This window comes from Bufo bufo, chromosome 4 (genome assembly GCF_905171765.1).
Source record: "Bufo bufo chromosome 4, aBufBuf1.1, whole genome shotgun sequence".
NCBI classification, from domain to species: Eukaryota; Metazoa; Chordata; class Amphibia; order Anura; family Bufonidae; genus Bufo; species Bufo bufo.
In genome coordinates, this window is record NC_053392.1 from 432,258,543 (window position 1) to 432,273,331 (window position 14,789).

General features: G+C 45.0%; 1 protein-coding gene and 2 pseudogenes across 2 annotated transcripts in view; all 3 read right to left on the bottom strand.

The window, feature by feature from the left end:
* Nucleotides 1-14,789, bottom strand: part of GNPAT (glyceronephosphate O-acyltransferase) — a 119,028-nt gene that overhangs the window by 41,050 nt on the left and 63,189 nt on the right. The window lies entirely within an intron of this gene.
* LOC121000243 lies at nucleotides 10,674-10,788 on the bottom strand (annotated as a pseudogene).
* LOC121000244 lies at nucleotides 13,790-13,904 on the bottom strand (annotated as a pseudogene).

The window sequence follows — 14,789 nt, forward strand, 5'->3', positions numbered from 1 at the left end:
ATACCCGGGTATATGGGGTATATGGATGTATAGATACATAGATAGATCAATAAATGGAAAGATAGATAGATAACAGATAGATGGAAAGATAGACTATAGATAGGTAGATAGAAAGATAGATAGATATGAGATATATAGATATGAGATAGATAGATAAATAGAAAGATAAATTGATAGATACATTTTAGATAGATGGGGTATATGGTTGTTTAGCTACATAGATAGATAACAGATAGATGGATAGATATATGTATAGACTTTATATTAGGACATGTCCTGACATGTCTGTAGATAGACAGAATAGATAGCTAGATAGGTAATTGATACATAGATATGTAGATAGAAATATAGATAGATAAAGAGATAAATTGATAGAATTTAGATAGATGAGGTATATGGATGTATAGAAACATAGATAAATATATAGATAAAGGGATAGATAGATAGCTAACAGATAGATGGAAAGATATACTATAGATAGGTAGATAGATAGAAAGATAGATAATTGATAGATAGAAGGATAGAGCTGTAGATAAATTGATAGATAGATAGAAAACCGGTAGATGGCTAGCTAGACTATAGATAAGTAGATAGAGAGATAGATCGATAATTGATAGCTAGATGATAGATAGAAGGATAGATAGAATTTAGATAGATGGGGTATATGGATGTATAGATACATAGATAGATAACAGATAGCTGGATAGATAGATAGTTGGATAGATAAATGGATAGATAACAGATAGATGGATAGATAGATAGATAGATAGATAGATAGATATACATACAGTTGTCTGGATAAAAATAGATTGATAGATAGATAAATGGATAGATAGATAACAGATAGATGGAAAGATAGACTATAGCTAGGTAGATAGAAAGATAGATAGATAATTGATAGCTAGATAGATATAAGGATAGATAGGTAGATAAATTGATAGATAGAATTTAGATAGATGGGGTAACCTATGCATTAGAAACGTTGCGATTACAAGACTACAGCCTGTGGAATGTCCAGACGTTTTAATGAGCACGTCTGTAGAAAAGTCTAAAACAGCTGAATGTCTTAGGGACCTATGCCTGGATGTGCATACGTATCTCTGTGCTAACCATGCCCCGAATGTGTCATGTTTATATAGGCTGGGGTCCTGTTGTAAACCACAACATGTTGGAACTATTAGCACATTAATTAGTTGCTGTTTTACAAATAGTTAGATTATGTTTTATAAGAATTTATATGTTTATTATAGGCCTTTTTATGCCCAAATCTTAATTTTATATCAAAAACTTATCAACTGTTATAAATGGGCATAGCCAAAATATAAAATTTATTTATTTTTTATTTGTAACTGCCGGACATTAGATTTCACCATCTGTAGTAAGCTGTCCTGCGTCTGTCAGAAAGCTCAACTTCCTGTTTTAGCCCCTAACAGTAATCTGAGAAGAATGTCTTGGAGGATGTTGCCATCTGTAGTAAGAAGCTGTCAGAAGTGGTAAGACCTTAATGGACGAATACTATATATATCAAGCAATATCAAGCGATATAAAATTAATATCAAGCTATATAAAGTTTATATCAAGCAATATCAAGCGATATAAAATTAATATCAAGCGATATAAACTTTATATCAAACACTATAAATTTTATATCAAACAATATCAATCAATATAAAAGGGGCGGGGTTATCTGTATAAAAGGGGGCGTGGTACCTGTCACTTTTAGTTTGACGAAACATATACCCTCTTACTACTAAGCTACTTTCGTGGAATGTTCGGGGTCTGAATGATAAGATTAAACGGTCTTTAGTGTTCAATTATCTGAAGAGGTATAACCCTGACAATGTTATTGCAAGAAACGCACCTGCAGGGCCAGAAAGTACTAGCTTTGCGGCGCCCATGGATAGGCCCCACACAGGGCCGCTGATAGGCCAGTACAGCTGGCCCAGTTGTACCGGGCCCGGCTGGCAGGGGGGCCCGGGCTGCCGACTCCCGAGCCATTTTAATTTTTTTGCTGTCAGTGGGCTGGCTCCAGTAACAGCAGGCAGTGTGGGGGCGGCGCTCACTCACTGACATCACACGCCTGCTCCTCCCACTCGGCGGCGCAGGCGCGTGACGTCAGTGAGTGAGCGCTGCCGCCCGCACTTGTTACTGGAGGCTGGAGGGTGGAGGGAGGAGGCAGGAGCTGAATGTAAGGTAGTATTTTAGTAAAGAGATGAGCGCTGTGCCTGTGCTAGAATTAAAGTTACTGTCTGCAGCCTGCACGGCTGCACCGATTTATTAATGTATACTACTGTGAGTGGCGGGGGGGATCTATATGGATGACGTCATGACGGCACTGTTATAGGGAGGGCGGGGGATCCGTGGATGGCACTGTTATGGGGGGGGGGTCTGTCATGTGGATGACACTTATGGGGGGGGCCGGGGGGTCTGTGGATGACACTTATGGGGGGGATCTGTGGATGGCACCATTATGGAGGGGGATCTGTGGATGACACTGTTATGGGGGGGATCTGTGGATGACACTGTTATGGGGGGATCTGTGGATGACTGTTATGGGGGGGATCTGTGGATGGCACTGTTATGGAGGGTATCTGTGAATGGCACTGTTATGGAGGGGTATCTGTGGATGACACATAGCATAAGATGCTATATACGGTATGTGTCATCCACAGATCCCCCTCTATAACAGTGCCATCCACAGATCCCCCCATAACAGTGCCATCCACAGATCCCCCCATAACAGTGCCATCCACAGATCCCCTCCATAACAGTGCCATCCACAGATCCTCTCCATAACAGTGCCATCCACAGATCCCCTCCATAACAGTGCCATCCACAGATCCCCTCCATAACAGTGCCATCCACAGATCCCCTCCATAACAGTGCCATCCACAGATCCTCTCCATAACAGTGCCATCCACAGATCCCCTCCATAACAGTGCCATCCACAGATCCCCTCCATAACAGTGCCATCCACAGATCCCCTCCATAACAGTGCCATCCACAGATCCCCTCCATAACAGTGCCATCCACAGATCCCCTCCATAACAGTGCCATCCACAGATCCCCTCCATAACAGTGCCATCCACAGATCCCCTCCATAAAAGTGCCATTCACAGATCCCCTCCATAACAGCGCCCGCCATTCACAGACGACCCCCCAGCGCCATAAATATCACTTGTAGACAAATCTGCATGTTGTTTCAAGGCGGCGTCTGGGGAGGGGCCAAGGGCGGGGCCAGGGGTGTGGCTGAAGGAGGGATCAGGGGGTGGAGCTGAAGGGGGCCCCGTCATGTATGCTGTACGGGGCCCCATGATTTCTATCAGCGGCCCTGGCCCCACATATCATGCGGTTTACTCAAACCACGCTAGAGGCGTGTCTATTTTAATTGCTAAAAGTCTTCAGTTTCAAATACTATCTGTGCAGCTAGATCCTTATGGTAGGTATGTGATTTTACATGCTTGTGTCAGAGGCCTGCAGTACCTATTTGTGGGACTATATATTCCTCCGCCATTCCGCAGAGAGGTCCTAGACTTAATTACAGCTAAAATAGCAGGATTTCCAGCAATGGCTTATATTATTATGGGTGACTATAATGCCACTTTAGATCCTATACGGGACAGAAGGGTTCCCCAGGCCTCACACAACAATGTCCTATCCCATTGGGCTAATACTTATGATTTAGTAGAGACGTGGCGCTATTTCCACCCCACAGATGCACAATTCTCTTGCTATTCAGCTTCTACTGGCTCACTCTCTCGTATAGATCTGGCCTTTGTCAGCAGAGATTTATCCCCCTATATCAAGTCTAGTGATTATCTACCGAGAGGAGTTTCAGACCATGCCCCCCTCCTTCTGATACTGTCACAGCCGCTGGCTTTGACTGATAAGCAGTGGCGGTTAAACCCTATGTGGCTCAAGGTATTACCTGTGGTGAGCGAGAGTCTAGATGCAATGGGGAATTACTGGGCAGAAAATGAAGGGTCTACGAATCCTCTGGTAGAATGAGATGCTTTCAAGTCAGTAATGAGAGGGGCATTGATTGCTGCTATTGCAACTCATAGAAAGGAGCTGAATATCAAACGGATAAAACTAGAGACGGAACTAGCTGATAAGGAGAGGTTATATATACTAGATCCGTGCCCTGAGAAACAGACTTTGTGGCTTGAGGCGCAGCGTAGGTTTACTTTGCATTTAACTGAATATACTGAGAAGAAACTTTTAAATCAGAGGCAAACTATTTTTTCAGATGGTGATAAGTGTGGCAGGGGCTTGGCGTACTTGACTAGATCTGAGACTCAACAAACGGTGGTGGCGGGAATTCTGAATGATCAGGGGCTCTTATTGAGGGAGCCCAGAGATGTCTGCCGACAGTTTGCCTCCTATTATGAGACATTGTATGCCCCCAAGATCACGTGTACTTCGGAGGAAATTGTCAATTTCTTAGCAGGTATTAATATTCCTTCTTTGGACAGAGATGACAGGGGAGCCCTGGCGGCAGACATATCTGACCTGGAGATTGAAACGACCATTAGTTCCTTAGCAACCAAGAAAACCCCGGGACCCGATGGATTTCCTGCTGAATGGTATAAGCGATTTTCTAAAGACCTGGTTAGTAGGTTTGGGAAGCTGTTGAGGTATGCACTGGAAAGTGGTTCGTTGCCACCGTCCTTTCTGGAGGCAACGATAGTAGTGATTCACAAGTCGGGGAAACCATCTGACCAGTGTAGCTCTTATCGACCTATCTCACTTCTGAATCTTGACGTCAAAATCTTTGCGAAGGTACTGGCGTTAAGATTGCGGGGGGTAATTCTCTCCTTGGTTGGGGTAGATCAATCGGGTTTTATGCCAGGGAAAACCACAGATATTAATTTAAGGCGATTGTTCACTAATCTACAGGTCAAACATGATAACAGAGGTATGAGGGCTCTTGCGTCCTTAGACAATGAAAAAGCATTTGATTCAGTAGAATGGGAATTTATGTGGGCAGTGTTGACTCAAATGGGCTTTCCGGAGAAATTTTTGTGCTGGTTACAAATGCTTTATAGATCCCCTTCGGCGAGAGTCAGGGTGAATGGGTACACATCGGACTCCTTCCCCTTGGGTAGAGGCACTAGACAGGGCTGCCCTCTCTCCCCCCTGTTATTCGCATTAATCATGGAACCTTTGTCGATACTCATATCCTCTAACTCAGGTATAGAAGGCTGGGAAATAGCTGGAATATCAGAAAAGCTTTCATTATATGCTGATGACATGCTGGTATACCTAGCAGATTCAGGGAAATCCTTGGATACCCTTTTAGGTGTTGTTGATCAATTTGGGGGTTTCTCGGGTCTCCGTGTGAACTGGGCTAAGTCTAGTCTCTGTTTGGTTGATGATGTTGACCCAGCTCGCATTTCGGTGAACAATAAGCTTCAGATTGTGGAGCAATTTACATATTTGGGGATTATTATTCATAAAGAAGTGGCAAGATTTTATGATTTGAATGTTGCTCCTACAATGCAATCCATTACTCGGAAGCTAGAGGCTTGGGAAAACCTTCCTTTAACTCTGATTGGGCGTATCAATGTGGTAAAAATGATTCTTCTCCCAAAATTGCTATACTTATATAGGGCTGCCCCAGTGTTACTCCCCAAAAGACATTTTGCTACTTTGGATAGAATAATCGCTCCCTTTCTATGGAATAAGTCTTCTCCCAGAATAGCGAGATCCACCCTCCAGGCGTCTTACCTGCGGGGGGGTCTTTCCTTGCCAAACCTGTACATGTACTATGTAGCGGTGCAGCTGAGCTATGTGGCGTGGTGGGTACGGGCTGACTCCGGTAACCCGGCGGTAGTGTTGGAGGCAGCTTTATTGGGGTCCTATGAGGCACTTACGAACTTGGCATATAGGAGGGGGGCTAGGTCTACAGTACACTACACCCAATCGATGGCTGCTGCAGTACAGATGTGGGTCAAATGGGGTCAGAAATGTAACCCTGCTGAGAATGATATTACTTGGTCGCCATATTTGCCTTTGTGGAGAAACAGAGTGCTTCCGGAGCTGTTCTCATTACTGGAGTTTGAATTTTGGCCTCAGAGGGGGGTGCGCTACCTTACCCAACTATATGATAAGGGCCTATTTAGAACCTTTAATAGTTTGAAACAGGAATTAAATTTGCCCCAGCGTTGTTTGTATAGATATCTTCAACTCAGGCATGCCTGTCAGGCTCAGTTTGGTAGAGAACCTTTAAAACTGGAGTGTGGTACAGTTGAGGCAGCGATTAGGAGGGTTCCGTTGGTCAAACCAGTGTCGACCCTGTATGCGTCGTTGATGGCGTTGCAGGACTCCCCCCTAGACAGGGCATTTGTTAGGTGGAAAAGGGACATTGAAGGTTTGGAAGATGTTCATGTTAAAGAATCTAGCTGTACATGGAGATCTACAGTGGTAAGTGCTAGGGATCAGTTGATTCAAGTTAAATGGCTTCATAGGATTATACTCCTGTGAGGCTATTTAAAATGGGTAAATTGCCGAACCCTCATTGTACAAGATGTGGACATGAAAACGGTTGTCTTATACACATGGTTTGGCAGTGTCCGATTATTCATGGCTTCTGGGAAGAGATCCATAAATATTTTAATGACAAACTAGGCTTTCCTAACGTCTGTACTGAGCTCACTAGTCTGTTGAGAGTAGCCAACGAGATTGTTCCAACCAAATTTGGCAGGAAGCTGTATAGAATACTCTTATATTATGCTAGGAAAACTATCCTTCTCAACTGGAAACCTCCTAAGAATCCTACTGTGCAACAATGGGTACATCTAGTTAATGCTGATCTTGAATTATACAAGTTTGTGTATGAGAGAAGAGGGACCCCTGATCGCTTCATGAAGATATGGGACCCCTGGATTGGAGCCCAGACTCTAGTACCATAGATGACTGAAAGACTGTTCTGACCAATGAAGGCGTGTGTGAATGTGTGTGTGTGTGCAGTACTTTTAATCTTCCTTAGGATTGATATGTTGGGTACTGTTCATCCTGAAAGTGATATCTTTTTCTTCTGTCCCGAACTTGGGGCATGAGGAACTGTTATGATTGATCCCATGTATCAGAAATAGAACATGAATGGAATACTGTCTGGAACATCTTGGTGGGGAAAATTGAAGAAATCTGTAAATATGTGGACAAAATCTTCTGCACAAACAGCAGTTGGGAATACTTTGTCCCATCCTATTATTACTATATTTATTGTGATATTTTTGTGTGTTATCTATCAAATTTTTATTATGTATAGGATTAGGAAAACATATAGGAATATAAAGGAAGAAATAAATAAGGGAGACAACATTTTAAAAGAAATGTTAAAAAGAACTCAGTATTCCAATTCTATATTGAATACTGAATCAAAAATTGATCAATCAACCAAGTGCTATAACATGGTCAATGAATGAATGTGATACGAATGATGAATATTTGCGTTAAATTAGAAGGTTATGATTGAAAATTTAGATTTAAAATCATAATCAGGGGGAAATGTAAAATAATATATTAACACTTTTTGGTAGGATAGGGTATTTTAAGGACCATGAAAGGTCAGCACTTGTGTGAAGTGTCAATTTTGACAGTTCTTGAGACGACAATAGTATTTGGGAAGGTTAGGAATCCAATTGCTTGCTTGTCATCTTTTGTTATTCATCTGCTGTACATTATTTTTTCTCTTCCTAAACTTTGTAACCATTTGTTTTTATGCGAATTAAATCCTTTTAACTTTTATCTTTCATCAAGAACTCTCCATACTTAGTTGGCTCCTTCTGAAGCATTTCTTAACAAAATTAAGAAATGCTGGACGATATTTAACACTCATACACTGCCCCTAAGTTATGCCCGATATATTCCTTTGAGTAGTAGTCACCTCTCCTGACAGGTCTATTTTTTTTTTTTATCAAATCTTTTTTTTATTGATTTTCAATAAGATTTTATACAAACACCCCGAAAAAAGGGAAAACATAAACCCTCCCTCCCTCCCCACACCCTGAGTCTCGGGTCCGCGGTTGTAAGAAAGTCCATACGATAGGCATCGATGATGGCTTCATGTTACTCCAAGAACCATAGTCCTCTGACAGGTCTATTTTAATAAATCGTTGTGTTCCCCATAAGATAAGAATTCTGCACCATCCTTTCTAAGAACTCTGTGTTCTTCCGTCCCTCTGTTAGGGTCCATTCACACGTCCCTATGTGTTTTGCAGATCCGCAAATTGCGGATCCGCAAAACACGGACACCGGCAATGTGCGTTCTGCATTTTGCAGACCGCACATCGCCGGTAATCTCATAGAAAATGCCTTTTCTTGTCCACAATTGCAGACAAGAATAGGACATGTTCTATTTTTTTTGCGGAACGGAAGTGTGGATCCACAAATGCAGATGGGGACAGCATATTCCGGCCCCATTGAAAATTAATGGGTCCGCACCTAGGACTTCACAGAGAGACGTTTCACAATGGCAATTCTCAGAAAAGACACACAACCAAAAACATCTGTACGAACTGTTTGCGATATGCTATTGTGCAACTATTTTAATGGCTACAATTTGGCTGTAACAATAGGTCACAGGCACGTGGCTTGCATTGCAGGTTGCAACATGTGACTGAAAATCCAGCAATCTTCATGTCATTCACCATTATGTCACCATGTATTCCTAGTCAACATTGACAGCTAGGTGATACTTACATCATATAATCAGCGCTGCCAGTGTCAGAATGTGACAAGGGAAATATATTCCGGAGGGATAACAGAGGAACAGCATAACAGAGTTATGAGAAAGGATAACTTTCATCTGTCAGATGAGATAAAAAGATCTATACATCCCCTTAAAGTGATTTTCTCACCCAAGAGATTAAAGTGAACAAGTATACTCTATTTGCAATATTTCCTGAACTGTTAAATTTACATGTATGGAAACACAATGTGCAACAGGCAAGGAATTTTAGCTTAAAGGGGTTCTCCGGGAATTAAGAAAATTAAAATACTTAAATATTAATTTATGATAAATATATTCCCAAATTCCTTTCATTAGTTATAAAGGCTCGTTTTGTCTAGGGAGCAATCATTAGGAAAAATAAAATGGCCGCCATCCTATTGGTGCACACAAAACCTGTCCTAATCAAACAGCAGGAGAAGTTACTTCACAACACTGAGCTAGAGTTACCTCAGCTTCCTCTCTGCTCTGTTTGTCAAGAATTATTTTCCTGAATACAGCTGATAAGATCTTCAGCTGAAGCTCTGTAAGAGTGGAGTTCATGAGTGGAGTTCACCAGGCGTTGCAAAGCAGTAGGAGAAGGAGACAAAAAAAAATAACGGAAGCCATCGGACCAAGCCTAAAAGGTCCAACCACAAACATGAACTGAACTGAAAAACCCCTCCTGCAACAGACAGAATGGGTGGGAGCTGTGTCCCCCAATGGAAAAGTCGAGAAAAAGATTTTACAGGTGAGTTTCACAAAAAATTTCCTTTTCTCGTACTTTATTCCATTGGGGGACACAGACCATGGGACGTCCTAAAGCAGTCCATGGGGTGGGAGAAAACATCAGCACCGCCAGGAGGAACGTCCAACGGTCAAACAGGAACCACAGCCTGTAAAACCCTGCGGCCAAAGACAGCATCAGCCGAAGCCAGGGATGCAGCTGATAAAACTTTGTAAAGGAACGTAAGGACGACCAGGTGGCCGCCTTACGTAGCTGAGACGCAGAGGCACGATTGCGCCTTGCCCAGGAAGCCTCCACCGCCCTAGTGGCGTGAGCGGCAATCCGAGCCGGGGGAACCCTACCACGAGCGCGATAAGCTGCGGCAATAGCCGAGCGGATCCATCGCGCCACAGTGACCTTGGAGGCCGCCAGACCCCTACGAGGTCCCTCGGGAACCACAAAGAGGGAATCAGAACGGCGGACGTAAGCGGTAGCCGTGAGATACACTTCCAAGGCCCGGACGACAGCCAGGGAGTGTAGAGCGCGTTCCTTGTTGTTTGCCGGAGAAGGGCAAATGGAGGGCAGGACAACATCCTTGCTAAAGGTGGAAAGAAGAGACCACCTTGGGCAAAAAGGAGGGAACCGGACGGAACACAACCGTATCCTTTAGAAAAACCAGAAAGGGGCTCCTGGCGGGAAAGAGCGGCCAGCTCAGACACCCATCTGATGGGAGATGTGGCCACAAGGAAGACCACTCTCCAGGTGAGAAAGGTCAGGGAGACCTCTCTCAGAGGTTCGAAGGGGGCCATCTGCAGAGCGCGCAGGACCAAATTGAGATCTCAAGGAGGCAAAAGGGGAACATACGGAAACCGAATGTGCCATCCTCAGAAGAAAAAACTTTCACAGGACCCATAAGAGCAAGGGACCCTTGAAAAAGGACGGCAGCACCGAAACCTGACCTTTCAGGGAACTCAGCGACAGTCCCATCTCAAGTCCGGACTGAAGAAAAGACAGCTCCATCTGGATGGAAAAGCGAAGGGGAGGGAACCCCGAGTTCTCACAAAAAGTCATGAAGGCCTACTAGGTACGATAGTAATCCGGGAGGAAGTCAGCTTCCCCTGATCATGATTCAAACCACCGAATCCGAGAATCCCCTCTTCTTCAGGATGGCGGTTTCAACAGCCACGCCGTTAAATGAAGAGACCGTAGATTCCGGAGGAAGAGAGGACCCCGAGACAGTAGAACCTCTCCGTCGGGAAGAATGGTCCCCAGATAGGGGACGTATCAGATATTAAACTGATAAGAACAGATACTACACTTGATTTTAGCCAAAAGGCCGAGAAGCGATGCCATGGGGCATCCGCCAGCATCCGAGCCACGTCCGAGAACCATGCGCGGTCAGGCCAATCTGGGGCGATGAGAACGGTCGGAATCCCTTCCACCGCAATCTTGCGTAGACCCATCGACAGAAGAGAAGCGGAAGGAAGACATAGAGGGGGATGAAGACTTGCCACGGAGACACCAGCGCGTCTACCCCATACGCCTTCGGACCTCGGGCGCGAGCCGGAGACCTGGGAGCTTGTTGTTGAACCTATGACGACATCAGATCCACATCCGGAAGGCCCCACCTGCCACGCACGTCATTGTAGACACCCGGATGCAGAGACCCTCACCTGGATCCACCTTGTTTCGACTTAGAAAGTCTGCAGCCCAGATGCCTATTCCCGGAAGGAATACCGCTGATCACACCGGAACATGTGACTCTGCCCACAGCTGAATTTTTTATTTATTTATTTTTACTTCCCGCATCACTGTCCGGCTGCGGTCCCACCTTGATGGCTGAAGTAACTCACTCTCAGCTCAAGGATGTTGATAGGGAAACGATTCCGTCGCCGACCAAACCCCCAGGATCGAGTGGGACCGGAGAACGCCGCCCCAGCCAGAGGCAGGCATTAGTGGTCCAGGAAAAGAATGGGAGTAACGATCTTCCCGCCGTCAGGTTCATAGGGAGCCCACAAAAAAAGAGCTTCCTGAACCTGTAGAAAAAAACAGGAGCAACACTGGAAAATGTTGCGCTCATCCACAGGAAGCCAGGAGCCCGGACCTCGCCCTGAACCTTAGGCGCACAGCAGATTCAAATAGAAAGAAAGACGGTCCAGCTTCACTGAAAAATACTTGAGGCTTTATTTAATCCCGTGCAGATAAAAACCAACATACAGCAATGCAGAAAATCGACCGGTTTCGGATCACTATAGATGTGGATCCTTAGTCATGATGTGCATCAGTGGGAGGTGAAGTCGAGACTAAATAGTGAACCACTGAGAACAGGTGATCACAATCAGGTACAGGACACACCTCCTGATGACATCCTCCACAGATAAAGTGCATAACAATTACAACATGCCAAAAGACATAGAAAGTAAGATAAAATGTACAAATTACAATAATAAAAAAAGGAAGTAAAAATATTAGTAATGTAGAATAGTATCATGACGCCTGTTCAATCCTGACGGTATCCGTGAGCCTAATTTGAAAATCCAAAAGCACTCGCGATTGAGCAGCTTTTTCTTGTGATCACCGCCTCTGCTTGGTCTGTTAACCCTCTCCACTCCTTGTACTGACATGCTATCTGTATTACCATTATGAACCGCAGCAAAATGCATACTTGCGGCAGAAACATTTTTATTTTAGCATGGGGTACATCAGAGATATGACGGCAAATTCGGACTTTTAAGCAGTTTGATGTGCACCCGACGTACTGTAGATTACACAGAGAACATGTTCTGCAATATACCACATATGTGGTGTTGCAATTAATGTATTGCTGAATAGTGTGAGTTATGTGGTTACTTGTAGACAGAATATGTGGGCCCATCCTCATATGTGAGCAACATGTACATTTTTTATGTCCACATTTAAAATTACCTATATGTCTCAGCCAAGTAGGCTGGGACCCAGGTTTATCCTGGTAAAGAGAGGGGCTCACCATATTGGCTAAAGTAACAGCACGTCGGGCAACATATTTAACACCGCTTTTTACAACATCACCCCAGACTTGGTCATATTTGAGAAGATGAAAATGTCTTTTGACAATGTTACATATTTGTGAGTATTCACAGCTATAGCTCGTAGAAAAAATGACTTGCTTCTCTTTATGACCAAGTTTGGGCTTTTTGTTTGGAAAGATTAGATTATCCCGAGACATAGTGGAAACCATATTCTTAGATCGGTTTAAAAGTCTACTGGGATAGTTCCTGGCTAGAAGACGGGTGGTGACAGTATTCATTTCTTCAGTACAGGTTTCACTGGAGGAGCAATCGAGCAAAGCGCGAATATATTCACCCCTAGGGATGTTGTGGACAGTATGTGCAGGATGACAGGATCCCGCATGTAGGATGGTATTTCCTGCGGTTTCTTTTCTATACGTGCGACTCTGCACACGGCCATCCCCCACCAAACACAAATCCAAAAAGGATATTAGGGTTTTATGCGAATTTAGAGAAAAACGTAGATTGCAATTATTAGCATGTGACCTTGGAGGCCGCCAGACCCCTATGAGGTCCCTCGGGAACCACAAAGAGGGAATCAGAACGGCGGACGTAAGCGGTAGCCGTGAGATACACTTCCAAGGCCCGGACAACAGCCAGGGAGTGTAGAGCGCGTTCCTTGGAGTTTGCCGGAGAAGGGCAAAAGGAGGGCAGGACAAGATCCTTGCTAAAGGTGGAAAGAAGAGACCACCTTGGGCAAAAAGGAGGGAACCGGACCGAACACAACCGTATCCTTTAGAAAAACCAGAAAGGGGCTCCTGGCGGGAAAGAGCGGCCAGCTCAGACACCCATCTGATGGGAGATGTGGCCACAAGGAAGACCACTCTCCAGGTGAGAAAGGTCAGGGAGACCTCTCTCAGAGGTTCGAAGGGGGCCGTCTGCAGAGCATGCAGGACCAAATTGAGATCTCAAGGAGGCAAAAGGGGAACATACGGAAACCGAATGTGCCAACCTCAGAAGAAAAAACTTTCACAGGACCCATAAGAGCAAGGGACCCTTGAAAAAGGACGGCAGCACCGAAACCTGACCTTTCAGGGAACTCAGCAACAGTCCCATCTCAAGTCCGGACTGAAGAAAAGACAGCTCCATCGGAATGGAAAAGCGAAGGGGAGGGAACCCCGAGTTCTCACAAAAAGTCATGAAGGCCTACTAGGTACGATAGTAATCCGGGAGGAAGTCAGCTTCCCCTGATCATGATTCAAACCACCGAATCCGAGAATCCCCTCTTCTTCAGGATGGCGGTTTCAACAGCCACGCCGTTAAATGAAGAGACCGTAGATTCCGGAGGAAGAGAGGACCCCGAGACAGTAGAACCTCTCCGTCGGGAAGAATGGTCCCCAGATAGGGGACGTATCAGATATTAAACTGATAAGAACAGATACTACACTTGATTTTAGCCAAAAGGCCGAGAAGCGATGCCATGGGGCATCCGCCAGCATCCGAGCCACGTCCGAGAACCATGCGCAGTCAGGCCAATCTGGGGCGATGAGAACGGTCGGAATCCCTTCCACCGCAATCTTGCGTAGACCCATCGACAGAAGAGAAGCGGAAGGAAGACATAGAGGGGGATGAAGACTTGCCACGGAGACACCAGCGCGTCTACCCCATACGCCTTCGGACCTCGGGCGCGAGCCGGAGACCTGGGAGCTTGTTGTTGAACCTATGACGACATCAGATCCACATCCGGAAGGCCCCACCTGCCACGCACGTCATTGTAGACACCCGGATGCAGAGACCCTCACCTGGATCCACCTTGTTTCGACTTAGAAAGTCTGCAGCCCAGATGCCTATTCCCGGAAGGAATACCGCTGATCACACCGGAACATGTGACTCTGCCCACAGCTGAATTTTTTATTTATTTATTTTTACTTCCCGCATCACTGTCCGGCTGCGGTCCCACCTTGATGGCTGAAGTAACTCACTCTCAGCTCAAGGATGTTGATAGGGAAACGATTCCGTCGCCGACCAAACCCCCAGGATCGAGTGGGACCGGAGAACGCCGCCCCAGCCAGAGGCAGGCATTAGTGGTCCAGGAAAAGAATGGGAGTAACGATCTTCCCGCCATCAGGTTCATAGGGAGCCCACAAAAAAAGAGCTTCCTGAACCTGTAGAAAAAAACAGGAGCAACACTGGAAAATGTTGCGCTCATCCACAGGAAGCCAGGAGCCCGGACCTCGCCCTGAACCTTAGGCGCACAGCAGATTCAAATAGAAAGAAAGACGGTCCAGCTTCACTGAAAAATACTTGAGGCTTTATTTAATCCCGTGCAGATAAAAACCAACATACAGCAATGCAGAAAATC